At 33.1% G+C, this 10,800-nt stretch overlaps 1 protein-coding gene across 4 annotated transcripts in view; it reads left to right on the forward strand.

The window, feature by feature from the left end:
* Nucleotides 1–10,800, forward strand: part of LOC117111142 — a 26,005-nt gene that overhangs the window by 1,514 nt on the left and 13,691 nt on the right. For all 4 annotated transcript variants that reach the window (XM_033254008.1, XM_033254009.1, XM_033254010.1 and 1 more), the window contains exon 2: nt 10,626–10,742. The gene's annotated coding sequence lies outside the window, so the exon portion shown is untranslated. The remainder of the gene's footprint in view (nt 1–10,625; nt 10,743–10,800) is intronic.

The following is a 10,800-nucleotide window of genomic DNA, read 5'->3' on the forward strand; positions in this document are numbered from 1 at the left end:
GAGCATCTTGAAGTGAGGATATTATTTTTAAAAGTTTTAGGTCGTCAGCAAACAAAAGTGATTGAGAAAACTTAAAAATAGAAGGGAGATCATTGATATATAAATTAAAAAGCAACGGGCCAAGAATTGACCCCTGCGGAACTCCAGAAAGTACTGGAAGCCACTCGGAGCAAGTTCCACTTATGACCACCCTCTGATGTCTATCGGTCAAGTAATCAGAAAACCACTTCAAAAGGATACCCGATATCCCAAACTTTGAAATCTTAAAAATAAGAAAATTATGGGGGACCGAGTCAAATGCCCTTGAAAAATCAGTGTAGATCACATCACATTGCTTCTTACTATTCAAGGCCTTGTATGCTGTAGAAAGAAGCAATGCAAGGTTGGTCCAACATGATCTTCCCGGGATGAACCCGTGCTGAACTGGAGTAATAACTGAACTTAAATGATTGTAAACCGCATCATGAACAATTCGTTATTTTGATAAAGTAGGCAGCAGAGATACTGGACGGTAATTTTCCATTGACTTTTTCGAGCCACTTTTATGGATAGGTAAGACATTACCAAATTTCCAAGTAGCTTGAAAAATTCCAGAGTTGATGGACAGCTGGAAAATTTTGGAAAGTGGATACGAGAGTGGAGATGCGGCTGCTTTAAGAACAGTATTACTTATTTGATCATTGCCAATGGCTTTATAAATATTAATATTGCCAAGTGCTATTTCAACAGAATGCTGATCTATCACCATTGTTGACATATTGTCAATTACATAGTCTGGAAGATCTGGGCATTCCTGCATCCCATGTAAAATGAATCGTTAATAAATGAATGAAAAAAAGTATTAAATAAAGTAGCTTTATCAGAAAAAGATTCAACAGAAACATTACCCTGCGACATAACTGAAGGAAATTCACTTGACTTATGTTTACATTTTAACCAACTCCAAAATCTCTTTTTATTTGAACCAATTTGTTCTGCCAGTGATTTAAGGTAATATTATATTTTCTTCTACATAAACTCTTAAATGAACGTCGAGCGAAACTAAAATTACTTTTTGTCAGACGATTACTATTTTTCTTCATAACTCTATAACACCTTTCCTTTTCATATAATACATTATGTAGCTCTTTGTCGAACCATGGCGGTAATTTCCTTCTCTTTCTAACTTTAGGAACTACGTCCTTAATAGCAGCAATTAAAAAATCATAAAAAAGATCAACTGCATCATTAATATTTCCATCAAAATTTATCAAATTCCAAGGTACATAATTTAATGTATTGCACAAATCATCTATGTTCAAATTTTTAAAATTGTAAAATATTCTATCATTAAAATTATTAAAATTGTTATTGCACTGCAATAACAATTGAAGGTGTGCATCTTATCAAGTTAATGCATTGTTGGTTATGTACATTGTTATTTTGTGTCGTCATTAATTTGATGGTATTGCTTTAATATTTGTTGTCTCATCCCCATAAAACCTGATAATTATGATTTCTGTAAAAATGTGTATTTTTTGTATTGAGTAAACTAATACAGATACAGATATATTTTATTGTCACTTGTCAGACATAGAAATTGAAACTAATGAAGATTATCTGCCTTGAGGTACATTTTGCGTAATTATAATCATCCTACAATACATGGTATTTATGGATGATTATTAAATTTTAAGCTTCTATAAACTACCAGTATTTCACTTTATTTCTGAGGAACACAAAGTTACATGTCAAGGATTTCTCTTCCAGATGAATTAAAACCAAATAAAATTTAATTGTTAGGTAGCATATTCATTCTATTTCCTTACAATCCTTTAAAAGTCTCATTTAATTTACCATACCATTGTTTTTCTTTTCTGCTTCTTGTATTTATGTAATTTATATATTTCTTTTCCCTATATTTTTTTTTAATGTTACATTTTAAAATCGAATACAGTACTGTACTCTACAAACGCTTTTAAATTCTCTCTTACTGATCTGTAACTCTTCCTCAAACATTGAGCAATTTGTTGGCCGTCCAAACGGCAATTTGTTAGACGGCACGCTGACTAAGCCCTTTTGTGGTGAGGGACCTGGGTATTTTTCAATGATCTACTTTTTCTGGTTTCTCTTGGTTGTTGGTTGCAATCTAATTTTTCCTGTTGCATATCGTACAGTATAAAAAGATTTAAAAAAAGAAAAGGAAGAGAGAAGATAAGAAAAAAGAAAGAAAAGGAAAATAAACAATAAGAAAGAGGAAAGAAAGATAAACTTTGATATAATGACAGAAAGAAAAGTAAAAGCAAGAAAAATGTGGAAAGAAAAGGAAAGGTGAAATGAAAGGAAAAGATTTAGATAAAAGAAAGCCATAAGATACTGCAAGCAAGAGAAAAAAATGATATGTTTGAAAAAAGAAAACATTTTTAAGACTGCATCTTGAGCGCCCAATTTTTGGGTGGGGATGTGTGGTATAAAATTATTATTAGTTTATTATAATAATTAAATTATTTTTATTATTATTATTATTATTATCATTATTGTTATATTCTTACTTACTTCAGCTCCCAGGTAGGCTTTTGCCTGCCAGTGATGCTAGCCTCCTTCTCCATTTTATCCTGTCCAACAATTCCCGTTTCTTCTTAACTCTGTTATATTATTATTAAAAATTTTTTTAAACTTTCACCAAATTTATAGAGGGTGACCCTTCCAGCATATCCTTAGACTTGCCACAAATCTCTAATTTATTGATTTTTAGTAGTATAACCACATTTCAGAAAGCGCCACCAGCGTCAGTTTATGTCGAGAAACCTTTAATGTAAAAAGTATACTATGGAACGCCATGCAAATAAGTGATATGGAACGTCATTGGTGCTAAAATCAATTTTTTTTAAAGCATTTTCACTGATTAAGACAGTGTTTAGGGACTGGAACCCTGTCTAACATATCCTAAAAGGTCAGCTGATATTCAGGTTCCCTCTTAAACATATTGTACAATATATTAATAATGTGATGCTTGTAACAGCAAAGTCTCATTCTAAACTGAAGCTTAGGAAGTGGAGATGTTTATTATATAGTAATCTTTGTCCACATGGTATTGTCTTGTGAATTTATGATCACACAGAAACTAATCGTTTAATACATAATTAAATGAATGTGTTGACCTGATAATGTTGTAGTACAGTGTAAATGAGCCTTTTTATTTCTACTGTAGATATCAGGGACCATCTTACACAAACGTTGATTAAAGATAGGCGTCTACTGTAAAAAAGGAAGGATTAGCGCCAGTGCCGTAACCAGGATTTTCAAACAGTGTGGGAAAATATCAGGGTGGGACATACTTGACATGTAAATTCAACTGTGGACCCATTTTCTTAAAAGTTGACCCATTTTATGCAAAAATATGAAAAAACTTGGACCCATTTTCTTAGAAGTTAACCCTTTTATGCAAAATATGAGAAATCTGGTGGAAATCTAGTAGACTCATTTTGTGCATAATTCAGACATTTTTAAAAATGTGGACCCATTCTTTGTGGACCCAATAGAAAAATTGTGTGGGACTGTCCCAATAGCTGGCTTTGGCATTGATGAGCACAAACCTTAACAAACCTGGGTTAACTGTTAATTTTGCCTTTGATTCCTGTTTTCTATAATTCGTACTTGCCTTTTTAAAGTATATTTTTAATAATTGTTCTATTTAAAATGCTTTTATGAAAATGTTTAATGCTGATTTTTTATATTTTTTCCTGTCTTTATGTTTGTTGTGGACCCCATTGGAAACAAACTTTATAGTTGTCCAATGCAAATTATACAAATCACTCATGGCACCACACCTTGAATATTGCCATGTTGTATGGGGACGTACAAATCAAATACAAAGTAAAACTCTCCAAATCCTACAAAACCGTGCAGCTAAAATTATTTTAAACAAATCGAGAAGTGATTCCAGTACTCAAGTTCTACAAAGCCTTAAATGAATGAATTTTAGACCAAAGGTTGTACATAAATGAAGCCATCACTATGTTTCAGATTATGAATAACCTTGTACCTCATTATTTATCTAACAGATTTGTCTCTAAAAATAATTACAATAATATAAGAACTAAACCAGAATTAATATTGCCAAAACCAAAAACTGACTACAAAAAGAGAAGTTTGTCATAGAGTTGCCAAACTTTGGAATGAAATTAGCAATGATGTTAAAAATGTTAAGAAATTGTCCTTATTTAGAAAGTATATAATTGCAACATTGTAATAACACATAACTGTTAAACACCTTTATGGTAGTTTCTTACATAAACTACAGTATTTTTGTTTTGTTCAAGTTTGTTTAGTTTAATTAAGTTAGTTTAAGATTTAAGTCTAGTTTAGATATTTGTGTGTTTAAACAATTGTTTGATTTGTTTATTTTAAGTCATTTCATTTTTTTTCTGGTTAAATTGTTGTATACACAGCCTTGCAGAATAACAACTGTTAGTTGAGCCAAGTTTTCCGTGTTTTAAATAAAGCTTATTATTATAGTTTAATGGGTTATCCAGATTTTTTTTCTTTTTGTATCATGTATATTTATCATGTTTTTATTTGGTTTTAAAATGACTTGTTTATTCTATATATTTTTTTGTATTTTATATGAAGAGAAATCAAATAAATTCAATTCAATTCAATTCAACCTTTAAAACTTGTGTAAATAGGTGTTTTTGTTTGTTTAAAGCTTGTCAGTGATTTTTGTCATACAATACAGCGTTCAAAGTTCAAACCCATTCTGCCAAACTCTATTTCATCCCTTTTTCAACCGTTTTTAAAATTATGGCTAATAAACCTTATCAACAATGACCTTAATTACTAGTGAATAATAAAACATAAGTGTACTCATCCTAGGAACAGAAAGGATATCAATGATAATGCCAGACAGGTGTTTCCTGTTCATATATTTCGGTGGGGTAAACAAGACCTACTAATATAAACATCCTGTTAATTGTGTACATTTTTTTTTTCTCTCTTTTGTGGGTTCATCCCACATTTATTTGTATATTCAGCATACACAGTAGATCAAGTTTCAATATAGCTTTTTTAATTATCTTTAACATATTTTTTTTAGAAACATTTTGTATTCATTTGAAATTCATGCACATAGGAACATTAGTGTACAAATGCCATTTTTCTATTTACTTTTCTTACTTTTTTCTTTCATTTTAATAAATGATATGTAAATTCATGCTTTTGTTTATGCCTATTTTTTTTCCAAGTTATTTGCTAGTGTCGTCATACTCTATACAATATTTATAATTAGAGTTGTAGTTCTTTGAAGATAGCCAATTATAAGAAACGGAACTTACCAGCTACGTTTCGGCTAGCTTCGGTAGCCTTCATCACGCAAATGACGCCTTGTTGTTACAGTGACGTCATTCATGCTTCGGTGATCTTGCATGCAAGTTCTTACATCAGCTTTTCGCTTTTTGTTTTGAAGCATTAGAAAACGATTATGGCAAAATTCTCAAGTTGAATTTCCAATCAATTTGGTATATAGTTTACTGGCATTCCAACCAACATTATTCAACGTCAATGTTCTTTACAGCAGAAACATTCCAAGCCATACGGTATCCTATTGCCGACCATTACTCGAACCAAGGATACTAGAAATACAAGATAGAGTTCTCCACACAAAAAAGTGTTCCACCGTGTTCCACCGAAATGCATGGTGGGAATACGAAAAATGGGACGCCCCCTACAGCTGGATCTAAAAAAACTTGTACCAAACTTTTGTTACCAACAAGTCGTCGCGTATTTTATTATCAATTCTCAACAAAGATACTAGATATAAAAACAAACTGGAATAGACACCCAGACAGTGACATCGGTGAATATATATTCTCCTTGGTGGCAGTAGAAATCGTTGCTATTATCCAAATAATACACAAAACAATTAAAGCATAATCATGAATCAGTAAAGAATAAAACAACAATACAGCGCAGAATCGCATGGCCGGACGCACTCTTAGTGAAAAAGTTTTCCTCCATTTAGTGGAAAAGGAAGGGCGCCTTTTGCGTCTGGATATACTGAGCAACAGAAGGGCGCCCTGTACGTTGGGCACGAAGTATAGGAAACTTGCATGGTTAAAAAGAAGGGCGCCACCTACGTTGGGCACGACTTCCGCCTCATTTTTACAACGCGAGAACTCTATCTTGTATTTCTAGTATCTTTGCTCGAACTGCATGTTTACAATTTATACCCACTATCACGTGACCAACCTAGCGGAATCGGTCTATTGAACAAAAAAATGGTTTCATTCATCGTTTAGCTCTTACTTACAATACGTTGTTACATGAAGGTCCTACTATCGATATATTCCTTCAAAGCCGAAGTGCATTTAAAACCAGTTTATATTTTGCATACATTTACAGTACTTGACTGATCTGCCTGGGCTAGGGGCTGGGGAAGAGTTTTTTGTTTTGATTTTTGTTGTTGTTGTGACTTGTGAGCCTGTTTATATTTTTTGTGCATTTTTCTAAATATCGATTATATATTTATCTGTAGGCCTATGTAAACAAATTTTAAGGCATCCTGTTATTGGCATGATTGCTGTTGGATGTGGTTTTTGAAATAATGAAAGAAATAGAGAAAGAAATCAAGAAAGATCGCATTAAAACACTGGTCATCTGTGATTAAACCACAGATCAAAAATAGACAGCTGTGGTAACACTTATGTGAATGTTCCTAGTATTTTCCCCAGTCTATAGACACACGTAATTGATTTTCCAGGAGTGTATTAGTTTTTTATTATTATTATTATTGTATACTTATATAGCGCATATCAAACTTCTCTATGCACTGAACATTATTACCCCAGATCACTGGATCAAGCATATATGGAACACACACTCAGGCCCCATAGGGGAATTCCATAATGTTGCAGCTGTATTCAGCGCAGGCTGTGTTTGAACCTACCAGGTACCCACTTTTACTCCTGGGTGGAGAGAGCCAACCGTAGATAAAGTGCCTGTCTCTTATAGATAAAGTGCCTTGCCCAAGGACACAAGCGACTTGCACAGCGAGAGTTTTGAACCCCCGACCTCGAGGTTGGGAGTCCAAACCACAACCGATGCGCCAACCACTTCTACGAAGTTGCCTACGGTATATTCTGTACGTTTGAACAAAATTGAATTCTAGCTTACAACCAAGGCTCTAGTTGGCCCTTGGTTCAAAACCCCTTTCAGCAAATTCGTAGAACCACCGCTGCCTGCGGGATCTGCGAGTGCAAAAAAGGTTGGAAACCACTACTAAACTGTTGTGAGGATTGAAGGAAAGATTTTATCGGCTGAAGGCTGTGATGAACATAAAATAAAAGTAAATTAATTTTTAATTTGGTATTGGTGTGTGTGCTAATATATAAAATGAGTGGTGAGTTTGCTAAAAAAAAAAAGGTATAAGAATATATCAACTTTTAATGAGACAGTGACACATTAAAACAATTTATTTTTGCTGGATCAGATTTTGTTACTATAGAAATTCTTAAATTTATTACAAGCCATGTGTCTATTAAGTAGCGACAGATATGCATCTGCAGGAAGACGCTTTGGTGCAATGATCTCCATTTAGGTTCTGAACCTTGTTGTCGAAGGTTCAAACCTCCGAGGGGCTCACTTGCATACCAACCAATTGGGAGGGGGGGGGGTGCAACAGCCACTTCAAGAAATGAGACACTTGAGCTGCCTATTTTACTGAAAATTATGGACTTGAACTACCAGTTACACGAATTCGCACTGTGCTCTAAAAGTCCTCGAAAATATACCCCTAAATACGTCACCTTCTCGTATAGAAATATTTGAAAGTGATCCCCCGAGTTCGAACCACACACTGACTATTATCGGCCAACCATGCTTGTTACCCCAGCTTGCACTGTGCCCTATGCACGAGTATTTCTCGGCTTATAATTAAATACTTTGTGGCTGCCTCTCATCAATATTGAGGGTAACATCAGGCCTGATATATCATGATAAAAAAGGGGGTATTTTCATGTTCTCACAGTACATTTAATTTAAAGTGATAAAGTTACTAAAGTATACAAGCTATTCAAATGTTCAGTATGCCATGGGTCTAAAGAGTAGGGACAGATGCATCTGTTGAAAAAGGGTATTTTCATTTTGACATTAAATTGAAAGTGATTAACTTACCAAAGTATACAAATTTAAGGCTATTCAAATATTTAATAGTTGTTTTTATTAACTCAGCATGGACATGTGTATAGAGAAAGTATCATTATTTATCTCTAATCAAATTGAAAATGTTAATTAAAGTATGGATTCTGGACCCTACAGGATGTTATTGCTATAAATAGATATATTATTTCCTGCTAGCACAGTACCTGTTGGTCTTTTATCATGGGCTTGAGAGGAGGAGCGGTGTAGCTCAGTTGACTAAACTGTTAGTAGGCACTGTGTTTGTTCAAGCGATCGAGGTTGAGGTTCGGGATCGCGATAGAGTTGTAGTGGATGGTGGACCCTAGGGATTTTTGCATATTTTCCCTTGCCTGTTCTTGTAATAATTAATTTTAGTGAAATAAAAATTTGAAATAAAATTTCTGTTGTTTATTATATACTGTATATACTTTTTGTAATTATCTATTTATTAATTCATTATTATTAATATTATTATTGCTATTATTGTTTATTTATTTTATTTATTCAACCATTTATGTCTTTGCTATATATATTGAAAATTGTTATGTTATTTGAAAATAAGCAAGTTATTTTCAAAATTGATTTTTCATGGTGATTGTTTTTTAGCATTTTTCATTGGACAATATTCCTATAAAATTCCTCTAATGGGTAGATGGCCAATCTGAGTTATAGCAATCATACTCTGCTAAAGCTACCCCTGTCCACCATTTCATTTTTTTTTTTTCAAATATTGTATTTTATTGTCATTGTAATTCTAAATGTTGATTGAATAGATAAATAAATGAATGAAAGGATGTGCTATATCTCCACTACTGTTTTACAAATACTATAGTACAAAAAAAATTAACTCTAAAATTGGCATTTTTTGCCACTTTTAGGTTCCATAGTTAGCCATGGCTGAATTGTCTGGACCTCAATCCGTAAAAAATTCTTCCCTTATCTATTTCAAATTTCTAGATCCGCCACGCTACTGATCATAAATTCTGCTTAATGTCAACAAAAGTAGGGAGATGTTCTTTCATTTTTGAATGTCAAATAATGTAGGGCTTGATCCTATGTCTATTCATGATCAAACAATTAGAACAAATGTTGTGAGTATTTTGGAAACAGGATATAAAAGGGAAAATAACACACAAATCTTTTGCTGTTTAGAACAAATAGAAGGCTATATGTCTGTTGAACTTTATGTGGACCATGCATGACTACAGTATAGTTCTTTTTCAAATGCTTATTCATAGATATCTTTTGTAATACTGTTTGATATACAGTACATGGCATTATTTATATAACAAATGAATTGGAAAATTTCAGGAAGAATAACAAAGTTTTTTGCAACTTTAAACTACTGTGTGATCCATAGCACAGCTGGGCAAAGGTTGAGGTCCGGGATTGCAACAGAGTGGTAGTGATTAGTGACTCTCAAGTTTTTTGCATACTTTTCTTTGCCTGTTATTATAATGGTTATTTTCAGTGTGCTAAAGTATATTTTAATAAAAATACAAAATAAATTTTTATTGTCCATTATATACTACTCTGGGGTGAATGCAGGGGGCAGGGGAAGGGGGTGCAGACGTTGCAATTGCACCTCCCTAAATTGTATTTAAGAAAAATAATTGTCGAAATGTAATGTAGATATAAATTACGGGTAAGGTTTTTAATGTATGAGAGTGCAATTTCCGGGGTCCATATTCTCAAAATCTTCTCGTCAGCCCAACCATGTTGGGGCTGAGGTTGTGTTGACTCTCACGCACCCCCTACTGCCAAATCCTGCATCTGCCCCAGCTACTGTATTTATTTTTTTGTAATTATCTATTTATTAATTCACTAGTACTAATATTATTATTACCATTATTTATTTATTTATTCAATCATTGACTGCTATACTAGTATTGAAAATTATTTGCTACTTGAGAAGGAGCAAGTTATTTTCAAAATTAAATTTCATGGTGATTGTTTTTTGGCATTTTTCAGGGGACAAATATTCCTATATAAAGCCACAGCGTTCCATCTCAGACCTATTAATATTACCGCAAAATTACTGTTACAGTGTATTCCGCCGTGTGTCTGAAATGAAAGCAGGTCACATTTTATTTTTTTAAATTTTATTTCCAACTCCAGAATAATTGTTAGTATGATCGTGTTTATAAAACCCTATATCATACAGCCCGCCTACAATCTTTGGCTGTAAAGCTCCTTGCTACAGCCCAGCGGCGAAAATCTGTACAAAATTATAATAAAAGCAGTGTTAAATGAAAAATTTAGATTGGCCCTCTGAAATATAGGGGAAAATTTTCCTTTATGATTTACATTAATTGGAAGTTAATTTTTTTTTAATCCTTGTTAATTATAAATTTAGTTTCATTTTTCATGTTCATTATTACAACACAGTCCCAAATTTAAATGGTTGGTGGTTTTTTTTTTCCCAGAAGTTATCACAACACTTGCTGCATTTAGCTTAATTTGTCTTTCAGTTTGGTCAGTGAAGCATGACTATTTTACTGCTTAAGGAACTTGTTGCATATATTCCGCTGGCTTCACCTTCTGTTGTTTTGTTATTCTGATGATAGTCATCCTTTTCCATTAAACAGGTAGGTGTGGAGATGTACTGTAGAAGTACAGTAGGCTACAGAATTATATATATATAGG

This window comes from Anneissia japonica, unplaced genomic scaffold (assembly GCF_011630105.1).
Source record: "Anneissia japonica isolate Jap-2015-1 unplaced genomic scaffold, ASM1163010v1 scaffold831_len117347_cov185, whole genome shotgun sequence".
Classification (NCBI taxonomy): Eukaryota; Metazoa; Echinodermata; class Crinoidea; order Comatulida; family Comatulidae; genus Anneissia; species Anneissia japonica.